At 35.6% G+C, this 17735-nt stretch overlaps 1 protein-coding gene across 5 annotated transcripts in view; it reads right to left on the minus strand.

Moving 5' to 3' along the window:
- Ccdc148 (coiled-coil domain containing 148) overlaps positions 1–17735 on the minus strand; it is a 314744-nt gene that overhangs the window by 135419 nt on the left and 161590 nt on the right. The window lies entirely within an intron of this gene.

Consider the following 17735-nt stretch of genomic DNA (forward strand, 5'->3'; position numbering starts at 1 on the left):
GTCAACCCCTACTTGTGTTCTTGTGCAAGTATCTCAAAGTGTTTTTCCTATGTTTTCTAGGAGTTAGATTTTCAGGTCTGACATTAAGATCTTTGATCCATTTTGAGGTGATTTTTGTAGAGGGTGAGAGATAAGAGTCAAATTCCAATCCTCTAGGTCTAGACATTCAAATTTCCCAGCATTCAATTTCTCCCAGTTGAAGATGTTGATCTTTTTCCAATAGAAATGGCTTTTTGTTTAAAAAAAAAAAAAAAGCAGTTGTCTGAAGATGTATGGGTCTGTTTAGGATCCTTTACTCTGTTCCATTGGTTTATGTGGCTGTCTTTATGGCAATTCCATGTGGTATTTATTATTATGTTTTATGTTGTTATGTTTCTGTAGAATACTTTGAAATTAGGTGTTGTGATTTGCTCTTTTTTATGCAAGACTGCCTTGGCTATTCAGGGTCTTTTATGATGTCAGATGAATTTTAGGATTTTTTTTTTTTTGTCTAATTCTGTGGAGAATGTCATTGGTATTTTGGTGGGGACTGAATTGAATCTACAAATCACCTTGGTTAGTGTAGGCATTTAAATGATATTGATTCTTGCAATCCATGAACATGGGAGGACTTTCCATCTTCAATTTATTTCTTTAGTGCTTTGAAATTTTCATATACTTAAGTTTATTCCTAGGTATTTCATTTTTTGTGTTTGACTATTGTAAATGGGATTGTTTTCCTGATTTTTTTTCTCAGTGAGTTTATTATTGGTGTATAGAAAAGCTACTAATTTTTGTATGTTGATTTTGTATCCTGATGCTTTACTGAATATTTATAAGTTATAATAGCCTTTTAGGTATTTTTTATGTATGAATCATATTATCTGCAAACTTTGACTTTCTCCTTCCATACTTATATGCCTTTTATTTATTTATCTTGCCTAATTGTTCTGAATAAAATTTCTAGCACTATGTTGAAAAGAGTAGTCAGAGGGGACTCATTTGTTTAGCTTCTGGTCTTATAAGGAATGTTATCACTTTTTATCCATTCAGTGTGGGGTTGGCTATGGATTTATCATGTACAACCTAATTTGTTCACCATTTTTATCATGAAGGGATCATGAAGGAGTAGATATACTTAATTGGGTGATTGTGGGATCACCCAATTTATAAAACAAGCACCTAATTCTAAACATTCAGTAAATACAGATTTATAATCATCGCATCTTCTTGATGAACTGATCTCTTAATCTTTGCATAGTATTATTTGTCTCTTCTTATTTTTTTTGTCTTAAAGTCTATTTTGTGAGAATTAAGGTATATCTACTCCTGCTTGCATTTTGGATTCCATTTACATGGAATATCATTTTCCACCCTATCTTTTTTAGTCTCTGTGTGTCTACAGAGGAAGTTCATTCCTTGTAGGCAGCATATGTTTGGGTCTTGTTTCTTAATCCATTTACCAAATCTGTGCCTTTTAATTGGAAAATTAAGCCCATTTATATTCAGAGCTATTGTTTTCTTCTATTATTTTAAAAATATTCCTCTCTCATTCATCTTTGTGGTTGATGGTTTACCATATTGATAATGTTTGAATCTTTCCTGTTTCTCATTTGTATATTTATTCTTCTAGTCAGATTTATTATTTCACATGTATCATGATGGTAATTTTCTTTCTTCTACTTCAAAGTGTACAATTCTCTTAAGTGCCTTTTGTAAGGTTATGTACTTGACTTGAATTTCCTTAGTTTGTGACTATTTTGGAAGGTCTTTGTTTCTTCTCTGGAGAGAAAGATAAACTTACTATGTATAGTGATCCCAATTGGAAGTTATTTTCTCTCAGAACTTGAAATTCATCATTTCATGCCCTCTTGCCTCTTAGATTTCTGCTGAGAAATGAGCTATTGGTCTAATGGGTTTTCCTTTAAATGTGACTTGCTTGTCTTCTCTTGCAGATTTTAATATTCTTTCTTTTTCCTATTCTTGTGAATGTTTGGCTATAATGTGGAGAAGTTCTTTTCTGTTCATATATATTTGGGCTTCTAAAGGTCTTTTGTACCTGAATGCCCATGTTTTCCCTAAGATTGGGGTAATTTTCTGCCATTATTCATTGAATAGGTTTTCTATGCCCTTTACCTTTATTTCTTCTCCCTTGAGTTTGCCAATTATGTAGATATTTAGCTTTTTAATGGTGTCCCATAAATGTTGAATGCTTTCTTCATTCTTTTTTTCCTTTATTTCTATCTGAATATAACATTTTGAAAGATATTTTTAAGCTCTAATATTTTCTTCTCCTTGATCTAGACTTAACTTTTGTTAAGGTTTCCACTATGTTTTTTAACTTACTGAGCTTTTCATTTCTAAGATTTCTGTTTGATTCTTTTTCATTATCTTTATCTCTTTGCTGAATTTCTCATTCATATCCTGCATTGTCTTTCTTATTTTATTTAAGTGTTTGTCCACTTTTATTGAGCTTTTAGAAAAATCATTCTTTTGAATTCTTGATCAGGCATTTCATCTATTTCAAAATCTTTGAAATTTGTTACTAGAGAGTTATGAACCATAGAAGGTATAATTTCTTATTTCTTGAATTTCTGTCAAGATTTGCACATCTATTGAGATGATTATCTCTTCTGCTTTCATTTGATGTCCTTCTTAGTAAGCTGCTTTCTGGTGATGATGAGTATCAGTTGGGTAATGTTGAATATATTTCTAGCTGAACTTCATAATGTAATCTCATTGTAGCTTCCTTGGCTCTGATTTGTAGGTATTGGCACAGTGAATAACATATTAGAGTCAGAAAGCTCTACTATTTTGTAGACTTTGCAAGAGTGGGAACACTCTAATTAATGAGGCAGGTGTGGTACACAAGCAGAGTATATGAGATGCACCTTCTGTGATTATTTGTACAATGGTAACAGTAGACCTTATCAGGTGATGAGGATTTCCACAATTGCTGTTGATATTGACTCTATTACTTTAAAGCAATTCTGATACTGATTACTCCAGCCATAGTAAAGAGCCTGAAGATCTTACCCTCTAAATAAGAGGCAAGATTGTTGGCTTAGTCCCCTACCCCATCCCAATTCTTTCAGCTGTAGTTTCTACCAGGTACTGAGAGGAGTAAGTTGTGGTTGAAGCCGGTTGAAATTCTCCTAGCTAGGGTACTTTCCAGAACAACTTAGCATGGAATGTGGGCAGTACCAAGCATAGTTCCTCTCCAGAGTGCCTTAGGCTACATACCCCAGGAGTGGGACAAAAGTCAGGTCCTCAGATGCCTCTGAAGGCAATAGAAGTAGTGGAACCACAAAATTCTGTTTTGGGAGGGTAGCAGTGGGAACCATGTAGTTTGCCAAACTTGATCCTAGCGCCCTCAGTCATGGCACCTGTGCAAACCACATGTGACTGGTCATGATCCAAGTCTCAAGATAGCAGGTTCCCTGTCCTCTGATTCTAGAAGACCATCTCCTTAACCCCTGCCCCCTACATTCTAGTCCATATTCCAAACAGCATAGAACTTTCAGTAGGTTTGTGTCATTGTCACTATCCCAAGCTAAGGATGTCTTATGAGGCACTTCGGCAGTGCAGTGGAATAACTACACTCCAGAAATGGAATGTGCAGGGGTTTCTGACCCCCAGAGCAGTACAAATTCAGACAATAGGTCCCTTCTCAAGATGGTTACCTTCACTGGAAGGTACAATAAATTCCCTCTCCAAAGTCAGTCTGCAGTGCAGATCCTAGGTCTCTTATCTATTTAGGCTGTACTTATGCAAGGTTCTGGCTTATGAGCTGATTGAGCTCTCAGGGACAATTTCATCTTTACTCCTACAGAGGGGAGACTACTCCTTCCCCTGCCATTGAACCTCATGACAGGTGCTGGGGTTTATTGTTTCTCTTGATGTGCTATTGTCCCAGGTCTCTGGATTTTACCAGGTTTCTGTCTTACTGCCATTGAATCCCAGTGTTTTTCTATGGTCACTCATTACTATATGCAGCCACATACCTGTTACTTTGGTTCAACCCCAAGGAGAAGCAGAAATGTGCTGGGTGCCTCTGCTCTGCCATCTTTCCCTCTTATCTTTAAGACCAGATTTTTAAATTTTAGGCTCATTATGAGAATCTCCATCTATTTCACTGTGGTTTTATTTTGTATTTCTCAAATAATAAATGGCATTAAGCATCTTTTCATGTCTTATTTTCCAAATGTATTCTTTAGTGAAGTAGCCAAATATTTCTCTTTTTATTGGATTTTTTATTTTCTTATCATTAAGTTTTGACAAATCTTTATAAATTCTGGATCTGACTTCTTTATTAGACATAAAATTTGCAAATATTTCCTCCTAGTGGGTAGCCTGTGTTTTTGTAGTCTTATCTGTTTCTTTCAATTTATCAAATTTTTTCTTTTAATATCCAAAGTACATGTATGAAGACATAAATTGGTGTGAACATACTTTATATACAGAGATATGAAAAATTATGCTCTATATAAAAATAAGAATCTAATGCATTCCACTGTCATGTATTTAAAAAATAAAACCAATTAAATATTTAAAAAAGAAATAGTACAGTTCGTACCATATCTAAGAAATATTTTCCCAATCCAAATATATAAAAATTTTCTATATTCTCTTCCCTTTGTATTACAGTTTTCAGTTTTACATGTAGGTCTGTGGTCCATTTTGAGTATATTTTTATAAAGAGCATGAAGTATTTATTGAAGTTCATTCATTTTTGATCTGCATATTCAATGGTTCACACCATTTTTCCATAATACTTTCCTTTTTCCATGCAATTAATGTTATATCTTTGTTGAAAATGAACTGAACTGACTTGATGTTTAGATCTATTTCTGGATTCCCTATCCTGCTCCACTAGACACACTTAGAAATTCTTAAATAGCTATGTATTTTATTTTTGGCAGGTTTTTAAAAAATCCTGACTTTCCAACTCCAGGTTGTGACTTCCTCTCTTAAATTAATCAGTACTTGAGATTATGTATGGTTGCCTGATTTTTTTATTACATAAAGTCACTATAACATACTAATATCTATATTCCTGACTAAGTATCTTCATTTGAAAAACATCTTGTGAGATGTTGTTATGACTTGCCACTGAAATATAAGGCTCTCATTATGAAAAACATTTAAAAGCACAGCCTCTTTAAACTTTAGAAAACAATGCAGACAAATGTGATTTTAAAACTAAGATATTTTAAACATAGGGCTACTTGGAATATTTTACTTGGAACTAATATATATATATATATATATATTCATCAAGTCCCCACACCCTGTGGAATTTTAATTAGCTACCTGCCAAGGGGCACAAATAGTGTAATATAGCCATGTAGAGAAAATGCCATCTGCTGCTGTGACCAGAAAACACTCTGGCATTGATGCCTATGGTTCCTCAGAGCTCTCTTGACTCTTCTGTTGTTATATACATGGACAACCAAAGGGAATTCCTTTGTGAATTCCCCCAGCTCTGTGTCTATAGGGAAACTGGTGATGCAAGGGTTTCATTGCTAACACTGATTATATTGATGGTGCATAGCACAGTTGCCCACATAACACACTAACAAATATCTTAAACTGGCAGAAACTACTGAATCCTTGCCAATTCCTATGGCACACTGAATATTGAAGCTCTCCAATGTTTTTTTCCGTTCTCTGATCAAGGAAGCATCTTAAATGGGGATGTATAATGCCCAAGAAGTAACCTGCTGTGTCTCTCATTATCAAAGAAATATTCCAAGAGATGATGCCAGAAATATAAATTAAAGCAAATAACATCTATGGACATTGATAGATATTGTGTGATTAAAAGAACTCTCTCCTTGCATATGTTCACTTAGATCATTTGGCTGATGAACAAGGGTTTTTTTGGCCACTTCCACCTCAGGGTGCTCTGATACAGGGCCCTATGTACCAGAAGTATCAATTCCATTTTACATCAGAAAAGTGATGAGTTGTTATTGTTTCTGGCTCCTGCTAATTTTTAAACTGTAAATCAACAAGTGGGTCAGTTCAAATCAGATAGTAGGACCCAGACACCATCTGTATCAGAGCTTTTAGTTGTATACACAGAATCTATCCTAACTAACCACTAAGCTAGTTTAAGCAGAGAGCTACCAATTATAGGATTTCAGATGGCTCAGAAAATCTTTGTAAAGGTCAGAGAAGCAAACTCTAGACTAAGTGTCTAGAAACAATACTCAGAACCTTACACTATAGAGCTATTCCAGTAGAAACCACACTGCCTCTGGCACAACTGGGAAGTTGGTGCCAACACAGAGGACATGATGCTTTTTCTTATGATCACATCAGAAAATGGATCTTCATGCCATGTCTGTCTCTATACACCTCACTTTCTCTTTACCATTCACTCATGTGTCTAGGTGTGGTTTTCCTTGTATTTATCCAGCTTGGGGTTTGTTGAGATGCTTGAGCCTTTTTAAGTTTGAGGATAATATTTATTCAATATTGCTTATTTCATTCGCTCTGTCCTCTTTCTGTAGCTTTAATTATAATAAGCCTTCTTACCATGTTCCACATCTCTTATGCCCTCTATTTTACTTTTAATTTTACTTTTTTCTCTTATCATCTTCTGCTTGAATTATCTTCTATTGACCTGTCTTCAACATCACTAATCCTGTTTACTGCTGTGTCCTGTCTGCTATTAAAACCCTTCCAATGTACTCTTAACTTAGGTATTATATTTCATACTTCTACAATTTCCATTTGACCTATTTTTTATAATTCTAATTCTCTAATGGACTATTACACATTTTTCATCTATATTTTCTTTCATACTAATAATAAAGTTCTAGTCTTTTAAATAAAACATCTAAATAATTTCTGAGATTGTTTTATTCCTTATCAGTCATTTTTCCTATTTCTTTGGATATCTGGTAATCTTTATTATACGCTAGACATTGTGAATTATATATACAGGGTTTGGGTTATGTTATTTGTCTCTAAACAGTATTAAGTCTTAGTGGGGAAGACATTTAAATTATCAGGAAAATCTGGATTTTGTGGATGTATTATTTTGGCTATTTGTAGAGCAGATCTGTTTCAGTTTTGTCCATGATCTTAGAATACAGCCTATATCCCTAATGTATAGCCTTTGTGGGGGGCAGTGGCATCTAGCTGAATACCTAGAGTGTCAGGATCTCTCCCCTTTTGGCTGGGCTAGAACTCTAGTACTACACCTCCCCAGAATGGTGTCCTATGACCTCTGGAATCTCTATTCACTTCTCAGTTTTCTGGTTGCTGCTTTATGTTGGCCTTTTGGTATTTTGCCCCATGCATTCAGAGATTACCAGTTGGCAAAGCCCCCGAGGAGCATTTTTTTGTTTTTGGTTTTTTTTTTTTTGTTTTGTTTTGTTTTTTGGTGGGGGAGAGCGGGGAGGATACCAGGGATTGAACTCAGCGGCACTCAACCACTGAGCCACATTCCCAGCCCTAGTTTTTGTGTTTTATTTAGAGACAGACTCTCACTGAGCTGTTAAGTGCCTCCCCATTGCTGAAGCTGGCTTTGAACCCATGATACTCCTGCCTCAGTCTCTTGAGCCACTGGGATAACAGGCATTGGCCACCACACCTGGCTGAAGAGGAGGGGTATTTTTATGTACATTTTGGAGGTTATTTTCCTCCTCACCTCCCTACCCTCTTCCCTCAAATCCAAGCTGCCTTTGCAGTCCACTCTCCAATCTCTTTTTTCCTTCACCTAACAAGACTGTCATTTTCTGATCAACATCTTTGGCAATTAGAGAAATGTTAAAAAAAAACTATTCTAAGATTTCATCTTAACCCAGTCAGAATGGCAATCATCAAGAATACAAACAACAATAAATATGGGTGAGGATCAGGGGAAAGAGGTAGATTCATACATAGCTGGTGGGAATGCAAATTAGTGCAACCATATGAAAAGTAGTATGGAAATTCTTCAGAAAACTTAGAATGAAACCATCATTTGACCCAGGTATCCCACTCCTCACTTTATACCCAAAGGACTTAAAATCAGCATATTACAGTGATGCAGCCACATCAATGTTTATAGCAGCTCAACTTACAATAGCTAAACTATGGAACCAACCTAGGTGCCCTTCAATAGATGAATGAATAAAGAAAATGTGATATACATATTATATATATATATATATATGAATATTACTCGGCCTTAAAGAAGAATGAGATGATGGCATTTGCTGATAAATGGATGGAGCTGGAGAATACCATGCTAAGCAAAATTAGCCAATTCCAAAAAACCAAAGGCCAGATGTTTTCTCTGATATATGGGTAATAATTCACAATAAGGCAGTGCAGCTAAGAAAGAATACAGTTACTTTAGGTAGAGGGGAATGAAGGGAGGAGAGGGGTTATGGAGATAGAAGGATAGCAGAATGAATCAGACATTATTACCAATGTATATATGATGGGTAGGATTCAACGTGATGTAAAACCAGAAGATTAGAAATTATACTCCATTTATATATGATGTATCAAAGTGCATCCTACTGTCATGTATAACTAATTAGAACAAACAAAAAAAGTTCTTAAAAAAAGACTGTCATTTTCTGCTTATAACTTTCTACTTCATATTGAAAAATGACCTTATGAGGAAACCCATAATGAACATGAGGCTCTTTTTCAAAGCTTCTCTTCTTTTAAGGCTCTTATCCATGTGCTTGTTATCCAATGCCTGAAAACACTTTTTAAACATTTATTCCATTTTTATAGTTGATTACTATGTGAGAATGAGTCTAGTATCAGTTATTCATCATCACTAGAATTGGGACTCAGAAAATTCTACTTGATTAAAGTGCCACTCACATCTGACTTGTGGAACTCAAGTCCAATTTTGTTCTCCAACAGCAAAGGAGGCTAAAATCTGTGGAAAAGGACAATTATAGAAGGAACTAATAACATGAAATACTATCAAATGTGGAAAGGGAGTTCAAATGATACTTACTTTAAAACAGTGTCTTCTGCCTCAACATTATCTTATTTTCTATTAGGGTTTGTTGAATAGGTCATATAATCAGTGAGAGATGAGAACAAAGAGCACAAAAACAGGATAAAGTCGAGAAGGAAATTAAGTTCCTGGTGATTTTGTTCATGCTTGAAATATACCTGTGCTATAGATAAGCCAGGTTTCATTTTCAAAACCACATCTGATTTTTTAGCATATTTAATGCTCACAATTAAGACTTGTACCTCTCTTCTTAATGACTTTGCATATGATAAACTTATTCCCACAGCAAAATTCTTCATAAATAAAGTAGGAAGAAGGCAGCGAAAAGAGGACTATATCAGAAGGTATTGAGAAGAAGGAAAAAATGCCAAAGGCATTTTTCACACTTCCCTTTACAGTATTTACTGAGCACCTATCATGTTCCAAACTCTGAAAATTTTATTGTTGGGGAGGGTAAAGATGAATAAAATGGGTTCCTACTTTCAGTTGTGTTGGGGACATAGATTTGTTCAGTGAACTGTGATCATGATCACTGGCAAGCCAGATTTATATATGGGGGTTAGGGAGAACAAAGAATGCATTGAATCTAAACATGGATTAAGGAAGTCTTTCTGCAGCAGACATTTGAGCTGAATCATGAAGATAAGTAAGAATTATCCAGACAAAGGAAGGTAGGAAAGTCATCCTAGGTAAAGCCACAATAGCAGGAGCAAAGAGGCACAGAAGCAGGAAATACAGTGGTGCACTGAGCAGTGGTAGGGGAAGAGGATAGTGGATAAAAGGAATTCTACATTGTAAAGTGTGGATTGGAGTGTGCCCAGAAAAGAGTCTGAAAAGGGTAAGAGGGTCCAAGTTATTGAGGACCTGGAAAGCCATACTAAGCTTGGCCAATATTGTAAGCAAAGGGTACCACTGAGAAGTTATCAGGATTAATGTGAATTGCATTTGAGCATTCTGTCCACAATTATAGGGAAAGTTTTTAAAATATTAAAATGTGAGAAATAGCTATTACAGGGCTGAATAAACATTTGATGATACAATATTCATGAACAATAACCAGGGCCCAGTGATGAAAGGGGCAGAGAGCTGAGAGAAAAAGGTTTCTTAAGTTTTCAAATAGCTATTAGAGTGAGAGAGAATAGGAAGCTAAGTCTCAAGAAAGAAATACAAATTTCCTGCAGGAAAATGAAGATTTCCATTTTTGACACCGACTTTAAGGCATCTATAGACATTTAATATAATCACCATGTTGCTGAGTGTATGAAGTTCAACAGAAAGCTTTCCAGGGATAGTAAAAAATATTTGAGACTAATTAGCACTCTCAGGTAGGTAAAATCATGAGGCTATTTAGGGACTGACTGAAGTATACAGAGAGAACAACAAAAATGAGGACAGAAAACCTGGAAGATGCCAGCATTTTAGGAAAGGGAAACAATAAGAAATACACAGGCAGACTAAAAATCACTTAAGTCGTGGCAATAGGAATACTTCGATGGAATCTGAAGGAGTGAAGAATGTCAGAAATGGAGTGATGAACAGGGTGGAGAGGTACAGGAGGATCAGGATAAAGAGCACTGGTTGATTTATCTATTCTGGGTCTTTTATTTTTTCCACATAAATTTCATGATTGCTTTTTCTATTTCTATGAGGAATTCCATTGGGATTTTGATTGGAATCACATTAAACCTGTATTGTGCTTTTGGTAGTATGGTCATTTTCATAATATTAATTCTGCCTATCCAAGAGCAAGGTAGGTCTTTCCATCTTCTAAGGTCTTATTTGATTTCTTTCTTTAGGGTTCTGTAGTTTTTATTGTATAGATCTTTCACCTCTTTTGATAAGTTGACTCCTAAGTAATTTTTTTGAGGCTATTGTAAATGGGGTAGTTTGCCTCATTTCCCTTTCAGAGGAAATCTGTCACTGATGTACAGAAATGCCTTTGATTTATGGGTGTTAATTTTACATCCTGCTACTTTGCTGAATTCATTTACTAGTTCTAGAAGTTTTCTGGTGGAGCTTTTTGGGTCTTCTAGGTATAGAATCATACCATCAGCAGATAGTGTTAATTTAATTTCTTCTTTTCCTATGTGTATCCTTTTAATTTCTTTCATCTGTCTAATTGATCTGGCCAGTGTTTCAAGAACTATGTTAAATAGAAGTGCTGAAAGAAGGCATCCCTGTCTTATTTTAGTTTTTAGAGGAAATGCCTTCAATTTTTCTCCATTTAGAATGATGATGGCCTGGGACTTAGCATAGATAGCCTTTATGGTGTGGAGATATGTTCCTGTTATCCCTAGTTTTTCTAGGGTTTTGAACATGAAGGGATGCTATATTTTGTCAAATGCTTTTTCTGTGTCTATTGAGATGATCATATGATTCTTATCCTTAGCAGGAAGAATGAAGCAGGTGGCATCACTATTCCAGATCTTAAACTATACTACAGAGCAAGAGTAACAAAAACAGCATGGTATTGGCACCAAAATAGGCTGGTAGACCAATGGAACACAATAGAGGACACGAAGACTAACCCACAAAATTAAAATTATCTTATATTAGACAAAGGTGCCAAAAACATGCTTTGGAGAAAAGGTAGCTTTTTCAACAAATGGTGCTGGGAAAACTGGAAATCCATATGCAATAAAATGAAATTAAACCCCTATCTCTCATCATGTATAAAACTCAACTCAAAGTGGATCAAGGACTGAGGAATTAAACAGAGACTCTGCATCTAATAGAAGAAAAAATAGGCCCTAATCTTATCATGTGGGATTAGGCCCCAACTTCATTAATAAGACTCCTATAGTGCAAGAATTAAAAGTAAAAATCAATAAATGGGATGGACTCAAACTAAAATGTTTCTTCTCAGCAAAAGAAACAATCTGTGAGGTGAATAGAGAACCTACATCTTGGGAGCAAATTTTTCCCCTCACACATCAGATACAGCTCTAGTCTCTAGGGTATATAAAGAACTCAAAAAGCTAAATACCAAAAAAACAAATAACCCAGTCAATAATGGGCCAAGGACCTGAACAGACACTTCTCAGAAGAGGATATACAATCAATCAACAAATATATTTAAAAAGTTCATCATCTCTAGCAATTAGAGAAATGCAAATCAAAACTAATCTATGACATCATCTCACTCCAGTCAAAATGGCAGCTGCCAAGAATACAAACAACAATAAGTGTTGAGGAGAATGTGAGGAAAAAGACACACTCATATGTTGTTGTTGGGACTGCACATTGGTGCACCCACTCTGGAAAGAAGTATGAAGATTCCTTGAGAAACTCATTTGACCCAGCTATCCCTCTCCTTGGTCTATATCCAAAGGACAGCCACATCAACGTTTATAGCAGCACAATTCATAAGAGTTAAACTATGGAACCAACCTAGATGCCCTTCAGTAGAAGAATGGATTTAAAAATATGAGGCATAAATACACAATGGGATATTACTCAACTATAATAGAGAATAAAATTATGGCATTTGCAGGTAAATGGATGGCACAGGAGAAGATAATGCTAAGTGAAGTTATCCAATCCCCTAAAAAACAAATGCCAAATGTTTTCTCTGATATAAGGTGACGACTCATAGTGGAGTTGGGAGAGGGAACATGGGAGGAATAGATGAATTCTAGATAGGGTTCAAGGGTGGGAGGGGAAGGAAGGGGCAGGAGGTTAGTAAGGATGGTAGAATCTGATGGACATCATTATCTAAAGTACATGTATGAAGACACGAATTGGTGTGAACATACTTTATATACAGAGATATGAAAAAATTGTGCTGTATACATGTAATAAGAATTGTACTGTATTACACTGACATTTAAAAAAAATAAATAACATAATAGTCCTGGTTGAATTAAGTAATATGGATGTCCACTTGACCTTGAGAAGAGAGTTTTAGTGAGCTGGAGAGATAAGAGGAACTGGTAACATAGTAAGGTAGATGAATCTTTAAAAATGTTGATTTCATGTGGAAAGGCAAACATAGGGACTTCCCAGGAACAGAGGAGAGGATGACTTAAATCAAGGGAAATTTTCTTTGGGTAAGAAATGTTTAACCATGCTTATAGACAGAGGGAAACACTAAAAAGAGTTACAGATCAAATTAAGCAAAGTCGATAGTCAATAGAATCACGTGTCCAAAGTATTAGGTGGGTCAGAGTTTCAAACTATAGGGAGAAGGACTGAATTCAAACTGTCAGAGGAATCACATCCTGTGTCTACAAGAGGTCCAGGGGCTAGCAAGATGCAGAAAGACAGCATGTGAGAGGGAGGAATTAGGATTGTTCACCCCCCAATGACTTAATTTTCTTGATGAAGTAGGAGGTAATTGTCTCTGGAAGTCTGTGCATGGAGGTGTAAGGTAAGGGAGTGGTGACCATTCTACACAGTCATAATAGAAATAGTCAAATGAAGGACAGGACCAAGGTCTCTCATGTGGCATGGAGAATCCAGATGATGGTGACTTCCCTAGCAGCACTCAGCTACCCAGCACAGAAGCACAGTCACTTATGAGATGGCTCTGGTAATGAAGATGCCCAGCCCTGTTGCAGAAAGATAAGGATGCAAAGGAATTAATTATACAGCTAGCAGAGGGGTCTAGGCTGGACACAGGCAGAGACTATAGTCTGAGAAAATCTAGAGGGTCAACAAGCAGGTTTTGTTGGGAAGAATGAAGGTGCTACTTCTCTTTTGTCTCATTACTCTGGTGAGAGACGTAAATAACTCTTCTTTTTACAGCGACTGTTACTGACAGAAAATGTGAATTCTGTTTTATTTTACTTATTTCAAAATTCCTTTAACATTTTTCTGCAAAAACACAAATTATCTAAATCACTCCCTAAAAGACCTTTTAAATTCTAAGATTAATAATAAAATTATGGTTACATGTTTAATTAATGTTTATTATAGCTAGCATATTAGTTTTAGAAAGTCAAATTTATGATACAATGAAGCAATATTTTTTACATTCTGTGGGTCTAATATATAGCACATTGGTATCTAAAGTATAATAAATATATTTTATTATTTTGTAGAACTCTGTAATACAACCTTTGTAGGGCTGAGATAGTATTGAATTTCAAGATGAATGAGTCAGTATGAACCTTAGGCAAGTTACTTCATCTTTCAGGACTCAGCTTTCAGACGTGCAAAATGAAGTGTAGGGATAAATCCCCAACTCTTCTGGCACATTAAAAAATCATAATTAAAAAATAAGCATAATATAACATTTTAAATTACTGCAAATTTATAGATACAGTTCTTCCTTTAAGATGTATCTTTGGTCCCAACTACAATGTGAGCTTCAGCTCTTCATTAGGAACACAAATTCTGATGAAAACATTATCTCTGTAGGAAATAGAATCATTTTACCACAATTCTGTTCCAACTTCTTCACTTCCTACCTATATTTGTCTTTTAGAAGTTTATTCCCTAAAAATTCAGAAATATTTGTTCACCCTTGTCTCACTTCACTTTCTTTTATTATAACAAAGTATTTGAGGTTGGTAACTTATAGGTAAATAGTTTTATTTGTATCAAAATTCTAAAGCCTGAAGGGTCCAAACTGCATGGTGCCAGCATCTTGGCAAGGGCCTCCTGGCTGTGTGCCAACAGGGGATAGAAAGAGAAAGAGAACTGGCTGCCTGAAGAAAGGACCAAGAATGTGGGGTGGCTTCACTTTATAATAACATGGTCTTATGAGAGCTAGTTTCACTCTGTGAGACCAGCACTGATCCTTTCCAGGTAGTGACCCATGATCTAATTACCTTCTGCTAGGCCTCACCTCTGTAAGGTTCCACCGCTTCTCAGCATTACCACATGGGGTGAGGCTTCCAGGACATGAACATTTAGGAGGGAGGCACTCAAACTATATCCAAACCATAGCAATCCTCTGTGAATAAGCCTCTCTAAGCAGAGTCCACATTCTGTTGTGACATAGAGTCAGGCCTCTGATTTCAATAGGCAAACCCTCTGCAGCTACTTTTGCAAATTCTCTGATTGAATATACTATCAGAGAATGCATATAAAACATCTTTTAGAATGCTTGATATACAGGGAATATTATATAGGGTATGCCTGACACATGGACAGCATGAACTGTGGGGAATAATTAAAACACATTTTTGTCTCCCATTCAGATGGTTCTTCTGTCACCAGATGAAAAGTCAGACAAATATATAGGTCATTCTTGAGTTACACAGGGGCCTATGGTAAATATAAGACATAAAATATAGTCTTGATTCAAAATCAAAGTGTCCAATTCCAATAGTTTAGTCTATTCCTTTCTCTCTATTCAGAAGGTGAGTTCTCTTGATTCCCTAGATGCTTAGTCCATTAGGGCCCATAGGTGAGGAAGGAAAAGGGAAAGAGAGATAAAGGAATAACAAAGTTCTCATTTAACAGTGACTGATACTATTCTAAGCAAACCTTGCAGGTAGTTAATGCTGACTCTTACCCCTTAGCAATTTTGTAGCCTTTATTGCTAGTTGTATCCATCCTAGAATAATGTCCCTGATGTACATTTTCTTTAGTGAAAGAATGTGAGAGGATGCATCTCCCCCTCTCCCTCCACCCTTTGCCCTCCCTGTTTCCCATGAACTGAGCAGTTTTCCTCCATAGCACCTATCAGCCAGGATGCTCTTGGCAATGGAGTCAGACAACCATGGACTGAATCTTTGAAACCATGATTCAAAATGAACTTTTTCTCCTCTTGGTTGTTCTTGTCAGATATTTCAGTCCTTTTTTTCCACCTATAAGTTTCCCATTTATTGTTGTTCCACCTAACTGGGGGATCCATTCACCTCTGGAAGTAGCACAGTTGGGCAGAAAAATCTTAGGGAGGATATCTTTGACAATGACACCTTTCCACTAGCCAACAATTTCTTAAATATGGTACATAAAAAAGATGAATAGTATTCCAACAGGACTTTCCATCTTCCATTTAGGTTTAAGAAGTTGAAAAGAACGTTGCTCCCACTTTAACAGCAAAAATTTTAAGAGCTGAACTGCCTACATTAGGACTTATCTTAAGCCTGTCAGAGAGCAATAAACTAGCCTGACATTTAAGGGAAGACAGGCTTCAAGTAAAATTAATAAGTTTTGTAAATCCAAACACAACATTAAGATAAGCCATTGACTGGGAGAAAAAGAAAAAAGGAAACAAAACTTGTATATGGAATATGTAAAGAATACACAAATGAATAAGAAAAAAAGCAGATAACCCAAGGGGAAAATGGGCAAGACTTGAGCAGACAGACATTCCACAGAAGAAGATAACCAATTGGATAACACATGAAAAGATGTTTAATATTTCATTGTATATATATTTCACAGTTTATTTATATACTTTTCTGTTAACAGAAATTTTCATTATTTCCAGATACTTGTTGTTATGATAATAGTGCTATGAAAATTCTTGAACATGTCTTTTAGTGAACGTATGTTCTAAATGGAAATGAAAACCATAATGAGGTACCAGTACTCAGTCACTAAATAAACTAAAATTAAGGACTGCTAATACCAATACTGGTGAAGATGTGAATGAAATGAATCTGGTTGTAAATTTTTACAATAATTTTGGAAAACCTTGGCAATATTTTTCAAAGCTAAATGCACTGAAACTTTAAATTCAACAATTTTGCTCCTAAATATCTACCCAATAGAAATAAGCACATATGTTTACCAAAAGACATGTTCAAGAATTTTCATACCACTATTATCAAAACAACAAGTATATGAAAATTTCTATTAACAGAAAAGCATATAAACAAACTATGAAATATATATATACAATGAAATACTAAACAAGAAAGAAAAAATGATGGTAACATGAAACAAGAATGAAACACATCATGAGCACAAGAAGTATAAAGGCATATATACTCTAGGATTTGATTTATATGAAGTTCTGAACCAGACATAAATCTGTTGATGAGATCAAAAGAAAGGTTATGGGGGGGGTAGTATTTGCTAAGAAGAACCATGAGGGAGATTTCTGGCTTCAGGAAACATTCTATATATTAATCTTGGGTGTCTCCTTGGGGAGGTATGTGAATAAACTTTATCAAATAGCATAGTTAGGTACTATGCACTTTTCCACATATATGATTAACTTAATGCATTATAATATAAAGAAAACATTACCTATAGCATAGCTCCAGAGCTAATGATAATATGGGCAGAATGAATATAAACAGACAGGAGTATGAGGACTTGTCAGGGCCCCTTGATCCTGTGTGTTTCCCATAAGTCTACCACAGAGAAGAAAACCACTTTAGCTCTGGAGCCTGTAGTGGATTAGCCTTGATGCAGCTTCTCTTCTTTAGGTCCCAAATTTATACAGTGTAAAAAGAAATATCTTTTTGTTATAAAAACTGCAGAACAAGTATTTTTCTCAAATGTTTAAAAATAAAGATGCTTGTTTTTATATACTTTTGTTATAGTGTCATCTTTCAGGATGCTTTCTATCAAGAGAATAAAGCTTCCTGTGCTATCCTCAAACTACTGCATCATCTACTAACCAATAAAGATCTGAGAACTTTTACTAGACATATGCTATGCCTTGAAACAATTTTAATTTTTAATGGCCTCTGTTAACTTTTCAAGGATGGTTGTGTTAGTCAGCTTTTTGTCACTGTGACTAAAAATATCTGACAAGAACAACCAAGAGGAGAAAAAGTTCATTCTGAATCATGGTTTCAAAGATTCAGTCCATGGTTGTCTGACTCCATTGCCATGGGCCCAAAATGAGGCAGAGCATCCTGGCTGA

The sequence above is a fragment of the Ictidomys tridecemlineatus genome, chromosome 7 (assembly GCF_052094955.1).
Source record: "Ictidomys tridecemlineatus isolate mIctTri1 chromosome 7, mIctTri1.hap1, whole genome shotgun sequence".
In the NCBI taxonomy this organism is placed as follows: Eukaryota; Metazoa; Chordata; class Mammalia; order Rodentia; family Sciuridae; genus Ictidomys; species Ictidomys tridecemlineatus.